Source organism: Vipera berus (genome assembly GCF_964194415.1).
Source record: "Vipera berus genome assembly, chromosome: 3".
Taxonomy (NCBI): domain Eukaryota; kingdom Metazoa; phylum Chordata; class Lepidosauria; order Squamata; family Viperidae; genus Vipera; species Vipera berus.
The window spans coordinates 163,495,914-163,513,130 of NC_138204.1; the positions used below are offsets into that span (position 1 = coordinate 163,495,914).

Genomic DNA, 17,217 nt, shown 5'->3' on the forward strand with positions numbered 1-17,217 from the left:
GTAATAGGATTTTAAAGAAAAGGTTTAAGTTATTTGTTTCACTTGAATTGATAAAATAAACGGTGTTGGACCTGAAGAGATGTTTTGTTCTTTCACCGGGAATGATCCCAGTATTGAACAGATGTCTATTTCTAAAATATGAATTCAAATGGTGAAGTAGCATATATTTTCAATTGAATCTCCTAGAAACCAGATATTAAAAATCAGACTCTTGACTGTAGGAGCATCCAATTTGCATTCACTAAGCTTCTGAGATAAGATTGAGTTCAAATATTTAATAGATTTAACTGAATAAATTCCAGGCATATAGTCTCCCCTGTTGGAAGGCAATGCAGCCTTCAGAAATAAAATGAAAATGGTGCTTCAGAGCACATGGTAGTGTGAACATTATACCTACTTGCAACTCTTTACAGCAGCTGCATCCTTTTCCAGGATTGCTCAGTTACTTTCTGCAGCTGCTTTGTAATCTCAGGAAAAGATGCAGTTGCTTTACAGAGTTCCAGGTAGGTGTTATGTTCACATATTCATAATTTGAGCATAGGAATTGAATCAGAAGTACTGTAAAAATAAAACATAAATACTCAAGCTAACTAAAAGACAGGCAAGGAGGAGTAGGTTGAGTGGGTTGGGAGGTGAGATCTATTATTAATCTAGCAACCACCCCCAATATTCACACCCCCTCCCATTGCAGCCCCAAGCCAACTGGAAGAGCCAGGTTTTTAAGCTCTTGCTGAGGGCCAGGACGGTAGGAGCCAGCCTCACTCTGGGGGACAAGATGTTCCAAAGGGCAGGAGTGATGGCAGAGTAGGCTTTTCTCCTGGACCCCACCAGCAGTATACCACTAGCTGTTGGGGCCCACAGCATGTTTACACAGATGATAGGTGAACAGCTGCTGACATAAGCTCAAATAATAGGGAATGGCCCTCAAAACAGCCCACTTATATCCATAGTTTATACCTACAAATGCTCCTCTACTTACATTAGCAAATGGGACCTAAATTTCCATTGCTAAGTGATGCAATCATTAAGCATGACCACACTGCTTAGCAACGGTAATACCTGCATCTTGGTTTCTGTATTTAACTGAAACCCATGATCATTAGGCAAAGCAACTTCCTGCTGGCTTCCCACAACCAAAGTCACTGGAGGAGCCAGCAAGAAATTGCAAGTGTCAGACCTGCAGGCAAGTATGGCTGCTGCCAGGTGGAGGAGAAAGTAATGGGTTTGGGGGTGGGGGTGTACAGAGGAGAGTCAAGGAGAATAAATGAGGATGCAATGGGTTAAGTGGGAGACAACCCCAATTGGGAAAGGTATGTAAGAGGAATGCTGTGGGTTGAGTGTGCAAGGAAACATGAGAGGAACTACATGGGGCAGGAAGGATGCATAAGGAGCATCATGGGTAGTGAGGGGCAGCATGAGGGCAGAGAGGCTGAGGGAGAGTGTGTGAGTGGTGGAGATTTATCCCAGGACTTGAGACCTTCCCTGCTGGCTTCCCCATTGGTTTTCTGAGGAAGCTGGCAGGAAAAGTTGCAAATGATGATCATGTAATCACAGGCTCTTGGCAACCAGTTGTAAATGCAAATGTGTTGTCAAGCACCCAGATTGCAATCACATGACTGCAGAGTTGCTGACATAGCCAGAAATCCAAGGACATATGGAGTGCTATAACATATATGAACACATGTTCTTCATTCAGCCATGCAGAGAATAGAGAAGCAAGCTAATTCTCTGCTTACAGTCATATCCTACAATATTTTTAATCAAACTGAAAGGAAAGTTACCATTTAAAGTTGCTTTTAGAGTATGAAATTTAATGTACCATAATAAAACCATGGTTTATTAAACCAAGGCTTATTAAATAAACTGCACTTTATTCTGCATTTGAGGCAGCTGGGACAACTTGATTGCTAGATGATTGAGCAATGCACTCCTAATAACCATACTTACAATTAAGACAAGCAAACGGGCTGATGTCAGTCAGATGTGATGGGGAAACTTTAAGAAGACATTTTTATGATACAAGGGCCGAAAAATCACTGACTTTCAGGAATCTATCTTATTAATGGTGAAGTAATTACAGCAAAACACCACCTCAATTTCTCCACATCTTTTATCCCAAGCCTCTCTCACACATTCCCTGGCTATTTTTGTTTCCAGTGCTAGATCATGCTATCATTATCATTCCCTGTTTCTCACACTAGGGAATTCACATTGGGAAAACGTGTTACCAAAAATGTTAAATTTAAGAAGGCAAGAGAGTCAAATTATAGTCTCTCACTACACTGTTCTAAATACAAATAATTATTTTTCACAACTCTTAACTGCTGTAAATCACTGCAAATGCAGGGGAAGTACCTGTTAAATATATATATCTGCTTTCCTCACACTTCAGATAACTACGGGCTTGCTTTCCAATATCCTAAACCATAGATAATGTTTCAAGCAAGTTAAGCTTACTGTTGTTATGATTAACGTTTAATTCTAAAACATAGTTGCCAAACTGCAGATTAATTGTATTAATACATGGGCCCTTTGTTATAAAATATTTCACACACTAAATCTGATATCTTAGGCAGACTTCTCCTTGAACTCAGTAGGATTGACCTTTGTTAAACTGTTTGCATCTGCAATCGAATCCAGCCATGAAGATTCAGAGGTAGGTGTCTTTATGCTCCATAGAATTTTCTTTAGATAACTGTGAAAACGATAGCAGCCCGATTCACATCAATAGGAGTAATCCCTATTTTGGATCACAAATTCACCTATTCTTATTAGTAGTGAAAAAATATTCGACATGGCATATTACCAGAAACCACAAGGGCTCGTCCTAAATTTCTTATTTATGGTTTTACTATAAGTTGTGTGTTATGTATGGGGTTTAAGCAGCAGCTCAGCAAATACCACCAGGTGGAGCTGTACCGTTACCGTATTGGCTGATTAGCTTTCAGCGGGAGATTCAGATGAACCGATTGGCCGAGAGCGTACCTGGCAAGGTATATAAGGGGTACAGGTAACCCCCTTTGTTCAGTACAGTCCTACCCACAATAAAGAGCTGTTGCTGTACTCGTCTGCCTGCTGTCTTCCATGTGGTCCAGAACCCACTACACAATATTGTGAATATTCATTTGAATGCTTTCCCAAGAAAAAGGAGTAGTGTGAATCCAGTAATGAAAACAGGTAATCCTCGGGTTACAACAGGAATTGGGACCAAGATCGCCACTTCTAAGAGATGCAGTTGTAAAGCCCACCATCATGTGACATAGGCATCACATTCCCAGCAGTCTTGGTTGCCACCATAACCTCAGGACACCCAGGTTGATAAGTGGGAAGAGGCCATAGTTCCAGGTAAGGACCAAGGTGGGGCCACGGGAAGGTGGGGGAGTGCTGCAGCCCACCAGCGCTTAACAGTCAGAGAAAGAAACTTAAGAAGGACTTGTCCAAATGGCTCAGTTAAAAGTGGAAGCGGGAAGTTCCCACCTTCGGACTTACAAGACTGATGTCAGCCGTCCCAGGCAGAAAACATGACAATATAGACTAATTCTACTTTATGGTAAAGCTACATTAACAGAATCATGCAAGTCTAAAGGCACAAACTTCCCTTCTAACTGATCCATGAGGGCGGGTCCTTCCTAAATCTCTTTCTCTGACTGTTAATCCATTGGAGACTTCTGCCTCTCCTGTCTGGTAGTTTCCCAGGCAGCATCTCTTCCCTTCTTTCCCCAAACTCATTCAGACATCCCATTACACTGGAGGGGGGAGCCTGCACTGGTCAGGGAAGCCTTGAGAAGGCCAGTGCAGGCTGTGTGGGCTCAGGCAGGCCTTGGGAAGACCAGTGAGGGCCTCAGGGAAACAGGGGTGTTTCAGGGGAGAAAAAGGGGCAGGTGTGGCTTACCAAAGCTATTTGCCACCTTCCTTACTGGGTTCCCCATTGACGTTGCTTGGATGAAGCCAGCAGGGAAGGTCATGAATTGTGGTCATGTGACTGTGGCTCGCTGCAATGCCAATCACGTGACTGTGGAGCTGTTGTGAGAGCCAGAATTTTGAAGACTGGCCTTATGTCCATTTTTTCAGCCCTGCGGTAATTTTGAATGTTTGTTGAACGAACTGAGGAGTACCTGAGATAACTGGGACTGTTTTTGAATGGGCTATTAAGGCTGCTGACCTCTGCTGACTCTGGTAATATATTTTCAATAAGAGCTGCATATTTGGTGTCCTCTTTCTTTCTTGCAAGAGAAAGGCTAAATTAACTGTTGTTATTAGTCAGTCTATGCAGAAAGGAAAAGAAACCCAGCTATTTTTTGGCTAGTGGCCAAAATAATAATAATAAAAAAAGAGTATACATTCAATGTTGAGAGGGAGGTGAAATAATCAATATGGTAGATATTATTCTGTGCTGAGGCCAAAAGAATTTAGTCCAGGTTTGGTTAGATCTGACAATTTCCAAAGTCCCTCTCAATTCTTACAGACTATATTCCTACCTTCTAGCTAAAATAGCAAATTTGTAGTATGATAAATGTATGCAGATATACCCGAGTATGGTAAGCCAAATTCTAGCTGAAAACTCATACACACCATTCTGTGAACATAGTGACAAAGAATAACCAAACAGCCTTTTGGTAACAAACTCAGTAGTTAAATTGTTCCATAAAAAACATCAAAATTGTCCCACCCACCCCCTTCAGACTTATTATTTGAGCTGTAAAAGGATTACGAGAATCTTAATCTACAGATGGTCCTTGTTTAATGATGGTAATTGGGACCAGCAACTCTGTCACTAAGCAACGCAATTGTAAAGTGCAATGTCACCTGACCCTGCCATCTTACCACGGCAGTTGTGGCAGTTTGTTTGGCAAATCCCACATGGTTCAACATCCTGTAGTCATGTGACCACTATTTGTGATCTACTGACTTTCCCATTGACTTTGCTTGTTGGAAGCTGGCAGTGCAAAACGTCACAAATAACAATGACGTGACTGTGGGATGCTGCAATCATGGCTGCTAACTGCTGGATATGCTATCACATGACTGCAAGGACATTGCAATGGCCACAACTAGGAGGAACAGTCATGAATCCCCTGGCTTGGTCCCATCGTAACTTCAAACAGTCACTGAACGAGAACAATATGTATTTACAAAGCCATGGCTATCTACCGGTATGATGGGGGGGGAAAGTCAAGATTGTGGCCACAATAGTGCAGTTGAAGCTCCATTTGTTTTTTATGTGTAACATGATTTTTTGATCACACACAGCTTACACCTCTGCCCAAAGTCCTGTGAGATAAAAACCTAATGTTTTAAAAGATGGTATAATATACTAGCACTGGTGTATCAACTGATCTCTAAGAAAATGTGTCTTAGGTTTTCTGTTTCTAACAATGGTAAGACAATATCTTAATTTATTTAGATCTAATTAGCTTCCAAATCCAGAAAAGGCCAGTCATCTGTAGCAATCTGCCACCTTCAGGTTTTTAAAGGCAATTTAAGCGAATGACTATTTCCTGAGTTCACTGAGGACCTTACTCTAGATCAGATAAAGCATGGGTGTCAAACTCGATCGCGTCACTTGACATGTATCGCGTCACTTGACATGTATCGCAACATTTTTTGCCTTTGCACAGCCAGGGTGGGCGTGGCCTGTGTGTGACGCATCCAGCCCCCGGGCCGCCAGTTTGACACCCCTGAGATAAAGTAAAAGCTACAAGAATACTAAATGTTGATATTTAAATTTTGACTTTTCCTCTCTATTTTTCAACTGCAAATAAACCAAACTATTTTTTGTTGCTAGGTAATATCTGCAAAGCATAGATAACATTATGAGATATGAAAATGCAAGCTTATAACTGATATATGAATTTGGATCTTTGCAAAATGATTTACAAAAAAATAGATAGACTATCTAGCATATATTTGTATTTATTAGAAAACAGTAAATCAGCAACAACCAGCACAGGAAACAGACAATAAATAATAAAAACAGCCATTCCAACAAAAGGCATAGAGTTGTCCAGCTAAGCCCACCCTATACACATTTAGAGGACTTACAACCACAATTGGGATCAGAATCTGTTCCCTCACAAGTTAACAAAAGTTAACTATTAGAACACCACCTCTAAAAAAATACAGCACAATAGTTCATCCATATACCAGCCATGGTTTGACACCAATCATGTTCACTAGAATTGAATGTCATTCCATGGAGCTGAACACCAGACTGTCACCAAAACAGAGTACTCATACAGAACTGAACAAATAAAACTGCTTCTTCACTAAAACACCAGGGAATGACTGTTAGAAATTTCAGTTTTCTGTGGACCATTATTTATGTCTATTCTATAATAATCTAACAACATGATTTTTGGTATCAAGTATACAAATATGGAAAGGAGCAAAAGAAGAAATTACAGTAATATTTCCTAGGAATACAAATAGCATTTCAGTTTGTGGGAAGTTCTTCAAAAAAGGATGAATATATGCATCCTATTCAAAAAAAGAATAGCCTTTTTGCGCGCGCGTGTGTGTTTTCTGTGTGTTTGAAATTGCGGTGCTCACCATTTGCGACCTTCTCTGCTGGATTCTCATAAACAAAGCCAAAGAAGAAGCCAGCAGGGAAGGTCACAAGTTGCTCTGATAAGTCCATCCATCCTTCCTATGTCTGTGCTATGCTGCACCATCAATCCCCAACCCAGCCTTTCTGTACTTGTGCCATGCTGCCTACTCCTCACTGTTCATCCTCACTCCTCACCTTTCCACTCACATCCTGCCATGCCATCTATCCCCATCCATCCTATATCCATCCCTGAATGTCCTGCACTCACGCCACACTGTCTATCTCTTGGCCTTCATCACCTTATACTATCCCATTCATTATCCTGTGCTTGTGCTGTACCATGCAACCCCATCTGCCTGCACTCACAGCATGCTGTACTATCCACCCTCTGGTCTTCCTACACTCACACACAGCCTGCACTAGGCCTCCTCAGGCCGTTTCCAGCCCTTGCCAGCCCTCCCAGGCATCCCCCATCTCCTGTAGCACCCTCATCCCCCTGCAACACCTGTATGCACTTTACCAGGGAGTCCTATCGCCTTCAATTTAAAGACCCAAATGTCTTCAGGTTACAACAGCTATTGCGACTACTCAGACTGTTTTCCATAAATAATGTGGTCGTGTGATGTCACACTTTATGACCGCAATGCTTAGTGATAGCAATCCCAGTCTCAATTGCTGTCATAACCCAAAGATTTCCTGTAAATCTTAGCCGCCACTTTCTTAAACATTTTATGCTTCCCAATTATTCTATCTTGCTGAATTATACAGATGAGTTAAGCCAATGTATCATTTAACGATAAAAGCAAATAACAAAATAATATTAAATTATTTGAAAATTATTTGTGGAAATCAATTGTAGTATTCATGAAAACTTAAAATTTAGTGTTGTCTATGCAAATGGACAATGACTTTAAAGGTTGCTGTTCAACACCTCATAATACGCACCCAATCACTATACATTATATAAGAGGTTCTTGAAGGCATATGAACAATTCACTTGATTAATTTGTCTTCTCTACATGATTTATGTTAAGATTTAAAACCTTGTGATTAACTGTTTTCACCTAACTAGGAAATCTCTAATTTGACCATAAACTAAAGAAGGCCTCATATGATATACTATAATATTAGGGGCCTCTCTGATTTCTGAAATTATTTAGGGCATCCGCACCAAGACATAAGTACCTGTGATATTTTGGGATACTCTCCACTCCTGGAGTCCTCAATCAAACTTTATGTGTAATCACAGGGCTTGTTGCTATGACATAATCATAACTTTGTTTATGTTATGAATACTGAAGGCCACATTCAGCCTCATCTATTCTGGGATCAAAAGTACTCTGACTTATGACAAGCATTTTTAGTTTGGGTATCTGCTGTCACAGCACAGAGGAGGAGGCAGAGAGGGGGAAAAATCTTCAAGGACATGCTTTCTTTCTCATATGTGCAGGCATTGCTTCTCAAACAAATGACTAAATATCAAACTACCTGTAATATTAAGTAATCAGCTCTATCCTTTAATATTTTTCTTTACTCTAAAGCAAAGCATGTATATCAGAAATAGGATATATTTTCATCAATGCACCATACATAGTACGGTGTTCAAAATTTTATTTATTAATTTGCTCCTTTCAAATCCTCTCTCTCTCTGTGTGTGTGTGTGTGTGTGTGTGTTTCAATTCAGAGGCATTTTGTGTATCAATGACAAATTGTACTGTAGTTACACAAATCTCCAAACTGAAAACGTAGTTGGGATTAGGATTAGGATTTATTAAATTTCTATGCCGCCCTTCTCCCTAAGGACTCAGGGCGGCTCACAACAATAAAAATTAAGAGACATAAAATACAAAAATTAAAAAAAGAATTAAACAATGAATATAAGAAATACGGGACAATTTAACACAATAAAAACCAAATGGTCAGTCCAGGCCCACTTGTTGGAACAACCATGTCTTCAGGTCACGGCGGAAGGACCGAAGGTCAGGGGCCATCCGCAGCTCCAGAGGCAGTTCATTCCAGAGGGCTGGCACGCCCACAGAGAAGGCTCTTCCCCTGGGGGTCGTCAGCCGGTATTGCCTGGCCGACGGAACCCTGAGGAGGCCGACATTCTTCTGTCACTTACTATATGGACCCAAGGGGGGGGGCATTTCACCCTTATTTTGCTTGATTCTCTGCATTTGTTCTGTGCTTGACAATACTTATATTCCTCTTCTTTTAATGAACTCTGTATATTTTTCTTTTGTTGAGATTATAAATTTATTATTTATTTATTATTTTAATTCCATTTATATCCCGCCCTTCTCCGAAGACTCAGGGCGGCTTATAAATCCCTTGTCCTTTGCAGAATATGAGAAACCAAATATAATTTCACAAAGCTTTGGCTTGAATTTTTCCCTGGGCATACTGGAACAGTAGGTTTTTAAAAATAAAACAGTGTTTTTAATAAGAAAGGCCTCTGACTGGAATATAAGTATATTTTTTAAAAAATAAAATATTATTCCAGATAGGAAGAAAAACTTAAATTTCAATTCTGAAGCAGATCTTGGAAGCATGTATTAAGAAAATGATTTAAATTTTCCTTTTTTAAAAAAAATAAATCCATTTCAGTCTCACCCTTGGAGCGTTTGCTGAGCATATTGGCAGCAGCCCAGACAAGCCTTAAATGGTTGACATTACCAAACAAAAATCTCTGAAAATGGCAAACTGCTTTTCTGAAAGCCTTCCCAACTGCTTTAAGAAAACTAATTGCTGTGAAACAATATACATGCATTATTACAAAGCCAGGAGAGTATTACTGTAAAAGGTCCCAATGTCGCCGTGATTTGGAAGATATGATCAGCAATACAGTGTTTTTTGAAACACTTCTCCCTCTTCCATCTTTTATTGTCTGTATGCTGTCCACACATTTGCCAAAAAATATCAGCAAGCTTTCAGGTCAGTTTTAAATCCAAATTTTATTATTTCTTTGCACAATTAACCCAGCAGATATGCAGCAGCATAAATTATTTCTTTTTAACACAGTGTGTGTGTGTGTGTGTGATCAAAAAGACACAAATCTAACTTTGTAGAATTGAATTATCAAGGGAAAACATAAAGCACACTCGAGTCTAGCTGATGTGCTGGGAAACAAAAGCAACAGAAGAACTGAAACAAGGACAAAGTAGAATAATATATCAAACTGGAATAGCATACTAAATTAGAATTATACAATAATACCATTCATCGTATTCATTAAATACTGGGATCCTTTTTATTTCAGTCCAATTCTTAGTGACACTTGCTATCCTAGGCTATTTGTCAGCAATCAGTATCTGCCTACTGAATGCTGTCATCTGACTCTCCTATTGCTAAGCTTACCATTCCAGCAAATTACACTGGTTTGTGTAAAGATGATTGAATGAAATGATTTAACAAATGATTTAATGAAATGATTTACTGAAAACTCCACAACACATAATTCACACAACATTGTAATTCAAAACCATCAGATTCTTATATATCACTCAGGGTATTTTATGAACTAGGTCAGAAATATGTGGAGACATGCATCTGAAAACACTTGCCCCAAATATGAATTCCAGGTGGTTTACTAGCGATCGTATAACAGAGACTGTGCTGTTCCCAATACTGCTGCTAGAGCTCCAAATAAGGCCTATAACAGCAGAAGAATGTACATTTCGTGGCATAAAATGGAAACCAAATGGTATAACTGTGATCTATTACAGAATTCCACAAATAAAAGAATAGCAAAAGAAAGTAAATATTCTAGGAAGTATTTTCTGCAGTTGAAGAAGAACAATGCCCTAACTTCAGTTTATTTAGATGCCTGCACACCAACCATTTTGTGAGAGAAAGTCATAAAAGGGACATATGTTGCCCAAGGTCTTGATCATGCAAGTTGGGAACCTATATACATCTTCTAAATAGATACAGTAGATAATACAAAGAAACAATTGATTGGGTGTGCAGGCAAATTCCAGCTTTTGATCAAGGGGAAACTGCTAAACTCCACTAAGATGTTCCTATATACTCATCCTGCATTGAATAAATGTGTGTCTAGGTCTACACAAAAGCACAAACAAGCAAATTATATCATGGCTTACTGAACTAAGTAAGTACATATATTGTACAATCAGTATATCACTGTTTTATTTTCCTGAATGTTTTTTCACAATTTTTGAATGCACAATATTTTATACAGGTAGTCCTCGAGTTATGAGTGTAATGGAGCCTGCCCATTCCACTTGTAAATCGAAAACTTGTAGAGTGAATCTTGTTCCTTTAGCGAGATCACTCTCTTCCTCGTTAAAACGCATGCGGCTTGTTAAGTAAATATGAGGTATCTCAGGGTGGGGAAGGCCATGCAGGGCCTAGTGATGGAACTAAGATACCTCATGCTTTTGCCTCCCTTCCTGCCATTCAGGACTCACCTGGAAAAGGTCTGTCTCCTCTCTGCCACGGTTCCTCTGCCTCTCTGATTTGAGGCCAGGGATTGTGTCCACATCCTCTTGTGGCTCAATCCGGGCTCCGGCAGGAAGGTAGGGGAAAGCATGAGGTATCTTAGTAATCACTCTGAGGCCATAGATCTGGGTGGCAAAGGCCTTTACCAGGCCTCCAGAGCCCTGATCCAGCTTCCAGAGGCACGTTGAAGCATCCCTCGGCTTCGGTTTGGTTCTCTGTTGCAAAGAACAGAGGCCTAAAGAACCATGAGATCACACGAGATCAGTAGTGTGAGATCTCACTCCACTGATCTCGCGTCCTCTTGCATTATTTTAGGCTTCCATTCTCTGCAAACAAACCGAAGGCCTGGAGCAGTCAAGAAGGCGAAGATTCTTCATCTTTCCTCCCCAAAGACAAAGACATGATGCCTATATCAAGGGATGATTTAGAATTTACTTTCCCTCCCACCCACCCCCATTCTGGTCATCACAGCAACATGCAACCACAATTACAGCTAGTGGGAAAAGAACCTGGTTGCAGTACTGCCAGCAAGCTATCCTTTCAGCACTACAGATAGGAATATAAATGCAGAAGGAGGATAGCAGTTTCATACTTTCCCCCTTTATGACAATAACTTTTATGTTTTAGAAGGAGGATAGAGATAGTTCATTTAATTTTATTTCATAATTTATTTTATTTCTTATTTGCATGTAATGAAGGCAGGAGGATTTTATTGATCTGGGATCTGCAATAGATTGGAGCATGAATAGCATTGTGTACTCTCCTATTGGTTAGCACACTAATTGGCCAATGGTGTTCTCTGCTTTTTGTCCCTGCAGTAATTAATAGCACCACATACAACTGAAATGATCTGAAGGAATTAGGGAATAGAATCAGGGCCTTATGGAAATGTTTATAATCCTTGCACTCAGCAAAGTATAGTAGGATGGTTCAGGTGTACATTTAATTGTTTGTTACACTGAAAAAGTGCCTTGCCATTTTGCTATACAAAGCATCCCAAACAACATCTTATTTGAAAAACCAAGTCTTCAGGTCATAACCACTGAACTATATTTTTCAAAGATCCTGGAGCGCTGGGGAACTACCAGAGGACTGGAAAAGAGTTGATGTAGTTCCCATCTTCAAAAAAGGGGGAAAAAATGGATCCAGGAAATTACAGACCTATCAGCCCGACCTCAATACCTGGGAAGATTCTGGAAAAGATAATCAAACAACGAATCAGCGAGCACCTAGAGGCAAACAAAGTCATTACTAAAAGCCAAGATGGGTTTGTCAAAAACAGATCATGCCAGACAAATCTTTTTGCATTCTTTGACCAAGTGACAAAATTAGTGGATCAGAGGAATGCTGGAGATATAATTTACTTGGACTTCAGTAAGGCATTTGATAAAGTAGATCACAACCTACTATTTGATAAGATAGAAAAATGGGGTTAGACAGCATCACCACAAGATGGATTTGTAGCTGGCTGACTGGCCATACTCAGCGTGTGGTCCTCAATGGAATCACATCTACAGGGAGGGAAGTGTGTAGTGGGGTGCCAAAGGGCTCTGTTCTGGGCCCAGTGCTCTTCAACATCTTCACCAACGATTTGGATGAGGGGATAGATGGGGAATCATCAAATTTACATATGACACCAAGCTGGCAGGAATAGCCAACACTCCAGAAGACAGGCTTAAGATACAGGAGGATCTGGACAGACTTGAACACTGGGCGCTATCTAACAAAATGAAATTCAATGGTGAAAAAAGTAAGGTTCTACATTTAGGCAAGAAAAACCAAATGTACAGGTATAGTATAGGGGGTACCTTGCTCAATAGTAGTAACTGTGAGAGGGATCTCAGAGTCCGAGTGGAACGGTTGCTGGAATTGGGTATGTCTAGTTTAATGAAGAGAAGGATGAGGGAGGACATGATAACAGTGTTCCAATATCTCAGGGACTGCCACAAAGAAGAGGGAGTCAAGCTATTTTCCAAAGCATCTGAGGGCAGGACAAGAAGCAATGGATGGAAACTAATCAAGGAGAGAAGCAACCTAGAACTAAGGAGAAATTTCCTGACAATTAGAACAATTAACCAGTGGAACAACCTGCCTCCAGAAGCGGTGAATGCTCCAACACTGGAAGTTTTTAAGAAGAGACTGGACAGCCATTTGTCTGAAATGGTATAGGGTTTCCTGCCTGAGCAGGTGGTTGGGCTGGATGACCTCCAAGATCCCTTCCAACTTCTTCTTCTTCTTCTTCTTCTTCTTCTTCTTCTTCTTCTTCTTCTTCTTCTTATTATTATTATTATTATTATTATTATTATTATTATTATTATTATTATTATTATTATTATTATTATTATTATTATTATTATTATTATTATTAATACAACATATGACTCTTGCTCTCCTAGGATATTTTTTCCCCCACTGAAACAGAAAACAGAAGCATTTTGTCTGGTACTAAGGTGGCCATGTATCATGCATTTCAGAGGATAAACTTCTAATTGACCTCCCTTTTATATGAAGCAGGGACAAGTCCCCAAAAGGCATAAAGGTAGAGGATAATTACTGTCTGGTAGAAATATATTGGATGTTGGATGTCTTTATTTAAGAAATAAGGAAAACAAGAATCGAACTCTTGTGTGCTTTGTTCGCTCAGTTAGCCTGTAGATATCAACAGGGCCTCCAATGAAGTTCTGATAACATTATGTCATAAAGATTTTTTTTAATTTTTACATATCTTAATAATAATAATAATAATAATAATAATAATAATAATAATAATAATAATAATAATAATAATAATAATAATAATAATAATAATTTGGAAGGGACCTTGGAGGTCATCTAGTCCAACCCCCTGCTAAGGCAGGAAACCCTATACCATTTCAGACAAATGGCCGTCCCGTCTCTTCTTAAAAACTTCCAGTGTTGGAGCATTCACCACTTCTGGAGGCAGGTTGTTCCACTGGTTAGTTGTTCTAACTGTCAGGAAGTTTCTCCTTAGTTCTAGGTTGCTTCTCTCCTTGACTAGTTTCCATCCATTGCTTCTTGTCCTGCTTTCAGGTGCTTTGGAGAATAGCTTGACTCCCTCTTCTTTGTGGCAGCCCCTGAGATATTGGAACACTGCTATCATGTCACCCCTCACCCTTCTCTTCATTAAACTACACATACCCAATTCCAGCAACCGTTCCCTATATGTTTTAGCCTCCAGTCCCCCAATCATCTTTGTTGCTCTTCTCTGTACCCTTTCTAGAGTCTCGACATCTTTTTTACATAGTGGTGACCAAAACTGGATGCAGTATTCCAGGTGTGGCCTTACCAAGGCATTGTAAAGTGGTATTAGTACTTCACGTGATCTTGATTCTATTCCTCTGTTAATGCAGCCTAGCACTGTGTTGGCTTTTTTGGCAGCTGCAGCACACTGCTGGCTCATATTTAAGTGATTGTCCACTAGGACTCCGAGATCCCTCTCACAGTTACTACTATCGAGCAAGGTACCACCTATACTATACCTGTGCATTTGATTTGTGCCGTGTTCGAGTCTGTCCAGATCCTCCTGTATCTTAAGCCTATCTTCTGGAGTATTGGCTATTCCTGCCAGCTTGGTGTCATCTGCAAATTTGATGAGTTCCCCATCTATCCCCTCATTCAAATCGTTGATGAAAATGTTGAAGAGCACTGGGCCCAGAACAGAGCCCTGGGGCACCCCACTACACACTTCCTTCCATGTAGATGAAGTTCCATTGAGGACCACACGCTGAGTACGGCCTGTCAGCCAGCTACGAATCCATCTGGTGGTGATGCTATCTAACCCACATTTTTCTATCTTATCAAGTAGTATCAAGTAGTATGTGATGTACCATATTTATCGGCGTATAACACGCACTTTTTCTTCCTGAAAATAGGGGGCAAATGATGTGTGCGTGTTATACGCCGATATAATGTTAATGACCCATAGTAAATACCGCACAGCAGCGCGAATGGATGTGATCGGCGGTGCGTGTTATACACCGGTGCGTGTTATACGCCGATAAATACGGTATTTCTTATTTTCTTTAGAAATATTTTAAAAAAACAATAGTAGCTGAAACTAAAGACAAATTATTTTAATGCTGCATGTTTTCACAGTGTGCATGAGTGGCAGGCCTTCACCATGAGTGGCATAATAAGAAATGGAACTAAAAGTACTTTGGTACACTATTTGCCATGCAGCAACTGTATTTTGTGCCTGAATATGCATAGTTTAATGCAACACACACCCCCATAATATTTGTAAATGTTTTCTCATCCCTCACTATAATCTAAATAAGTAGATGTCTACCACCAGAAATCACTGCTTACACATATTTTTAAAAATTGGAATACACACACACACAAACACACACAGAGAGTTGGTTTCATATTTGAAGCAAACTGTTTTATTTCTAAAAATAAGTACCCTACATGGCACTTGAAATGATCTCCTTATATCTGGCTCAAAAGCAGAAAAAGATGAGAACTAACCTTCAGAAACTCCATTGCAGCACTCAATAGATAAAACATTACTTGAAATAACAATAGCAAATTACAAGCTGTATGTTTGAAAAAGAATCTGTGTCAATAGTTCAATTACAATCAGGGAACAAGATCGATCTACACTGCAGGGGGTCATCAGGAAAGAAAAAAAATCATTCTATCTACTATATGCATACATTTATACATATTTTCTCTTCTCTTAGCATACACCTGGTTTTGTTTTATTTTTAAACAGTATACTTTCTCAGCAAGGCTGCACATTTTGTCTACAATATTTATGCCAGAATTTTGTTTATTTATTATTTATAATGTATTTTATCCATTTTTCATCATTAAAATAATCACAAAGTAAGGAAGAATTTAAAGGTGTTTTTAAATTGTACATAAAACTGTTTAAAGAGTAATACCCATTGTCTCTTGACACTGGTAATAAAACATCACTTTATCTTTTATTAAAGAGTGGTGAACTACAATTTCATTTCTGAAACATTTCTAGTCAGAAAACTTTTTGTGAGAGATTTTAATGGAGAAAATGCATTAATCCTTACAATTTGGTTTGCAAGCAAGTTATTTATAACATACTTCAATATACGGTTCCAGTGCTATTGTCTACTATTGTTTCATGACCAGGTGCAGGATATTCAAACCGAGCCAACATGCTTACTTAATAAGTCCTTCATGGCTGTAAAATTAACTACTGGCATAATTTCAAAGTTATTTTTTCTTCAATAGCACTATGAGCTATTTCTCACAGAAATTATTTCATTTCTTTGAAACTATCTTCCTCCCAGCACAAAAGATAAAAGCCTACCCTTCTTAGATTATGAACTCTTTAAAGAGCAATCCTAAATGCATTGACTTAGATTTCAGCCCAATGATGGAAGACAATCAAAACACAAACAATAAAAAATTACACTGAATTGTAGGATGCTGCCAAGCTTTATAATGATACTGTGCAGCTTATTACAATATTTTTTTAAAAATAATCAAAGAGAAGAATGGCATGTAGCTGGAAGAAAATGAGAACATTCATCCTAAGATACATAGTCCCATAAGAGCCTTAGCACCCATCCTTCTTCAAGACTGGATAAAAACCTTTGTTTTAAAGAACATTTAAATGAGGCAAGGATAGGGGCTGTATGGATGTTTGGAATATACTTTTCTAGAGGGCAGGTGCTGCAACCCAATTGGGTCCTCTTCAGTGAAATTATTTAATTAATGGGACCTGCCAACTCTGTGTGATCATATAAAATAGGCAGAAACTATGAGTAACAGACACCCCACCCAAAAGTGATGCTTGACAGTAAGTTGGGCAGCATACTGTATAAATTTAATAAATAAATCAATAATATCTGAGGCTCATCATCCATGTTCTCACTCAGAAACTATGTCAGTTGTTCAGAATTTTAGATCCCTACCCTGCTTTCATTTTCTAACGAATTTTCAGCGTATGAAATAATGCATTTTATAAAATGCATTATTATTCTCTTTAACAAGAATATGCTTTGTAAAATTATAGCATTTTTGTCTGGCAGTTTACTACAAATGTCAAAAGGCAGTTGACTGACCAAAAGTACTGCAGATAACTCAGTGCAAACAACAGGTGTTCCTTATAAAAAAAGATATGAAGAATGACAAAAGCAAATACTGAACTGTGCATTTCATAAGCAATTATTGTTAAAGGTGGGATCACTATAAAAGTCTGT

At 39.1% G+C, this 17,217-nt stretch overlaps 1 protein-coding gene across 2 annotated transcripts in view; it reads right to left on the bottom strand.

Annotated features, from left to right (window-relative positions):
* LDLRAD4 (low density lipoprotein receptor class A domain containing 4) overlaps positions 1-17,217 on the bottom strand; it is a 294,973-nt gene that overhangs the window by 107,305 nt on the left and 170,451 nt on the right. The gene's annotated exons all lie outside the window — the stretch shown is intronic.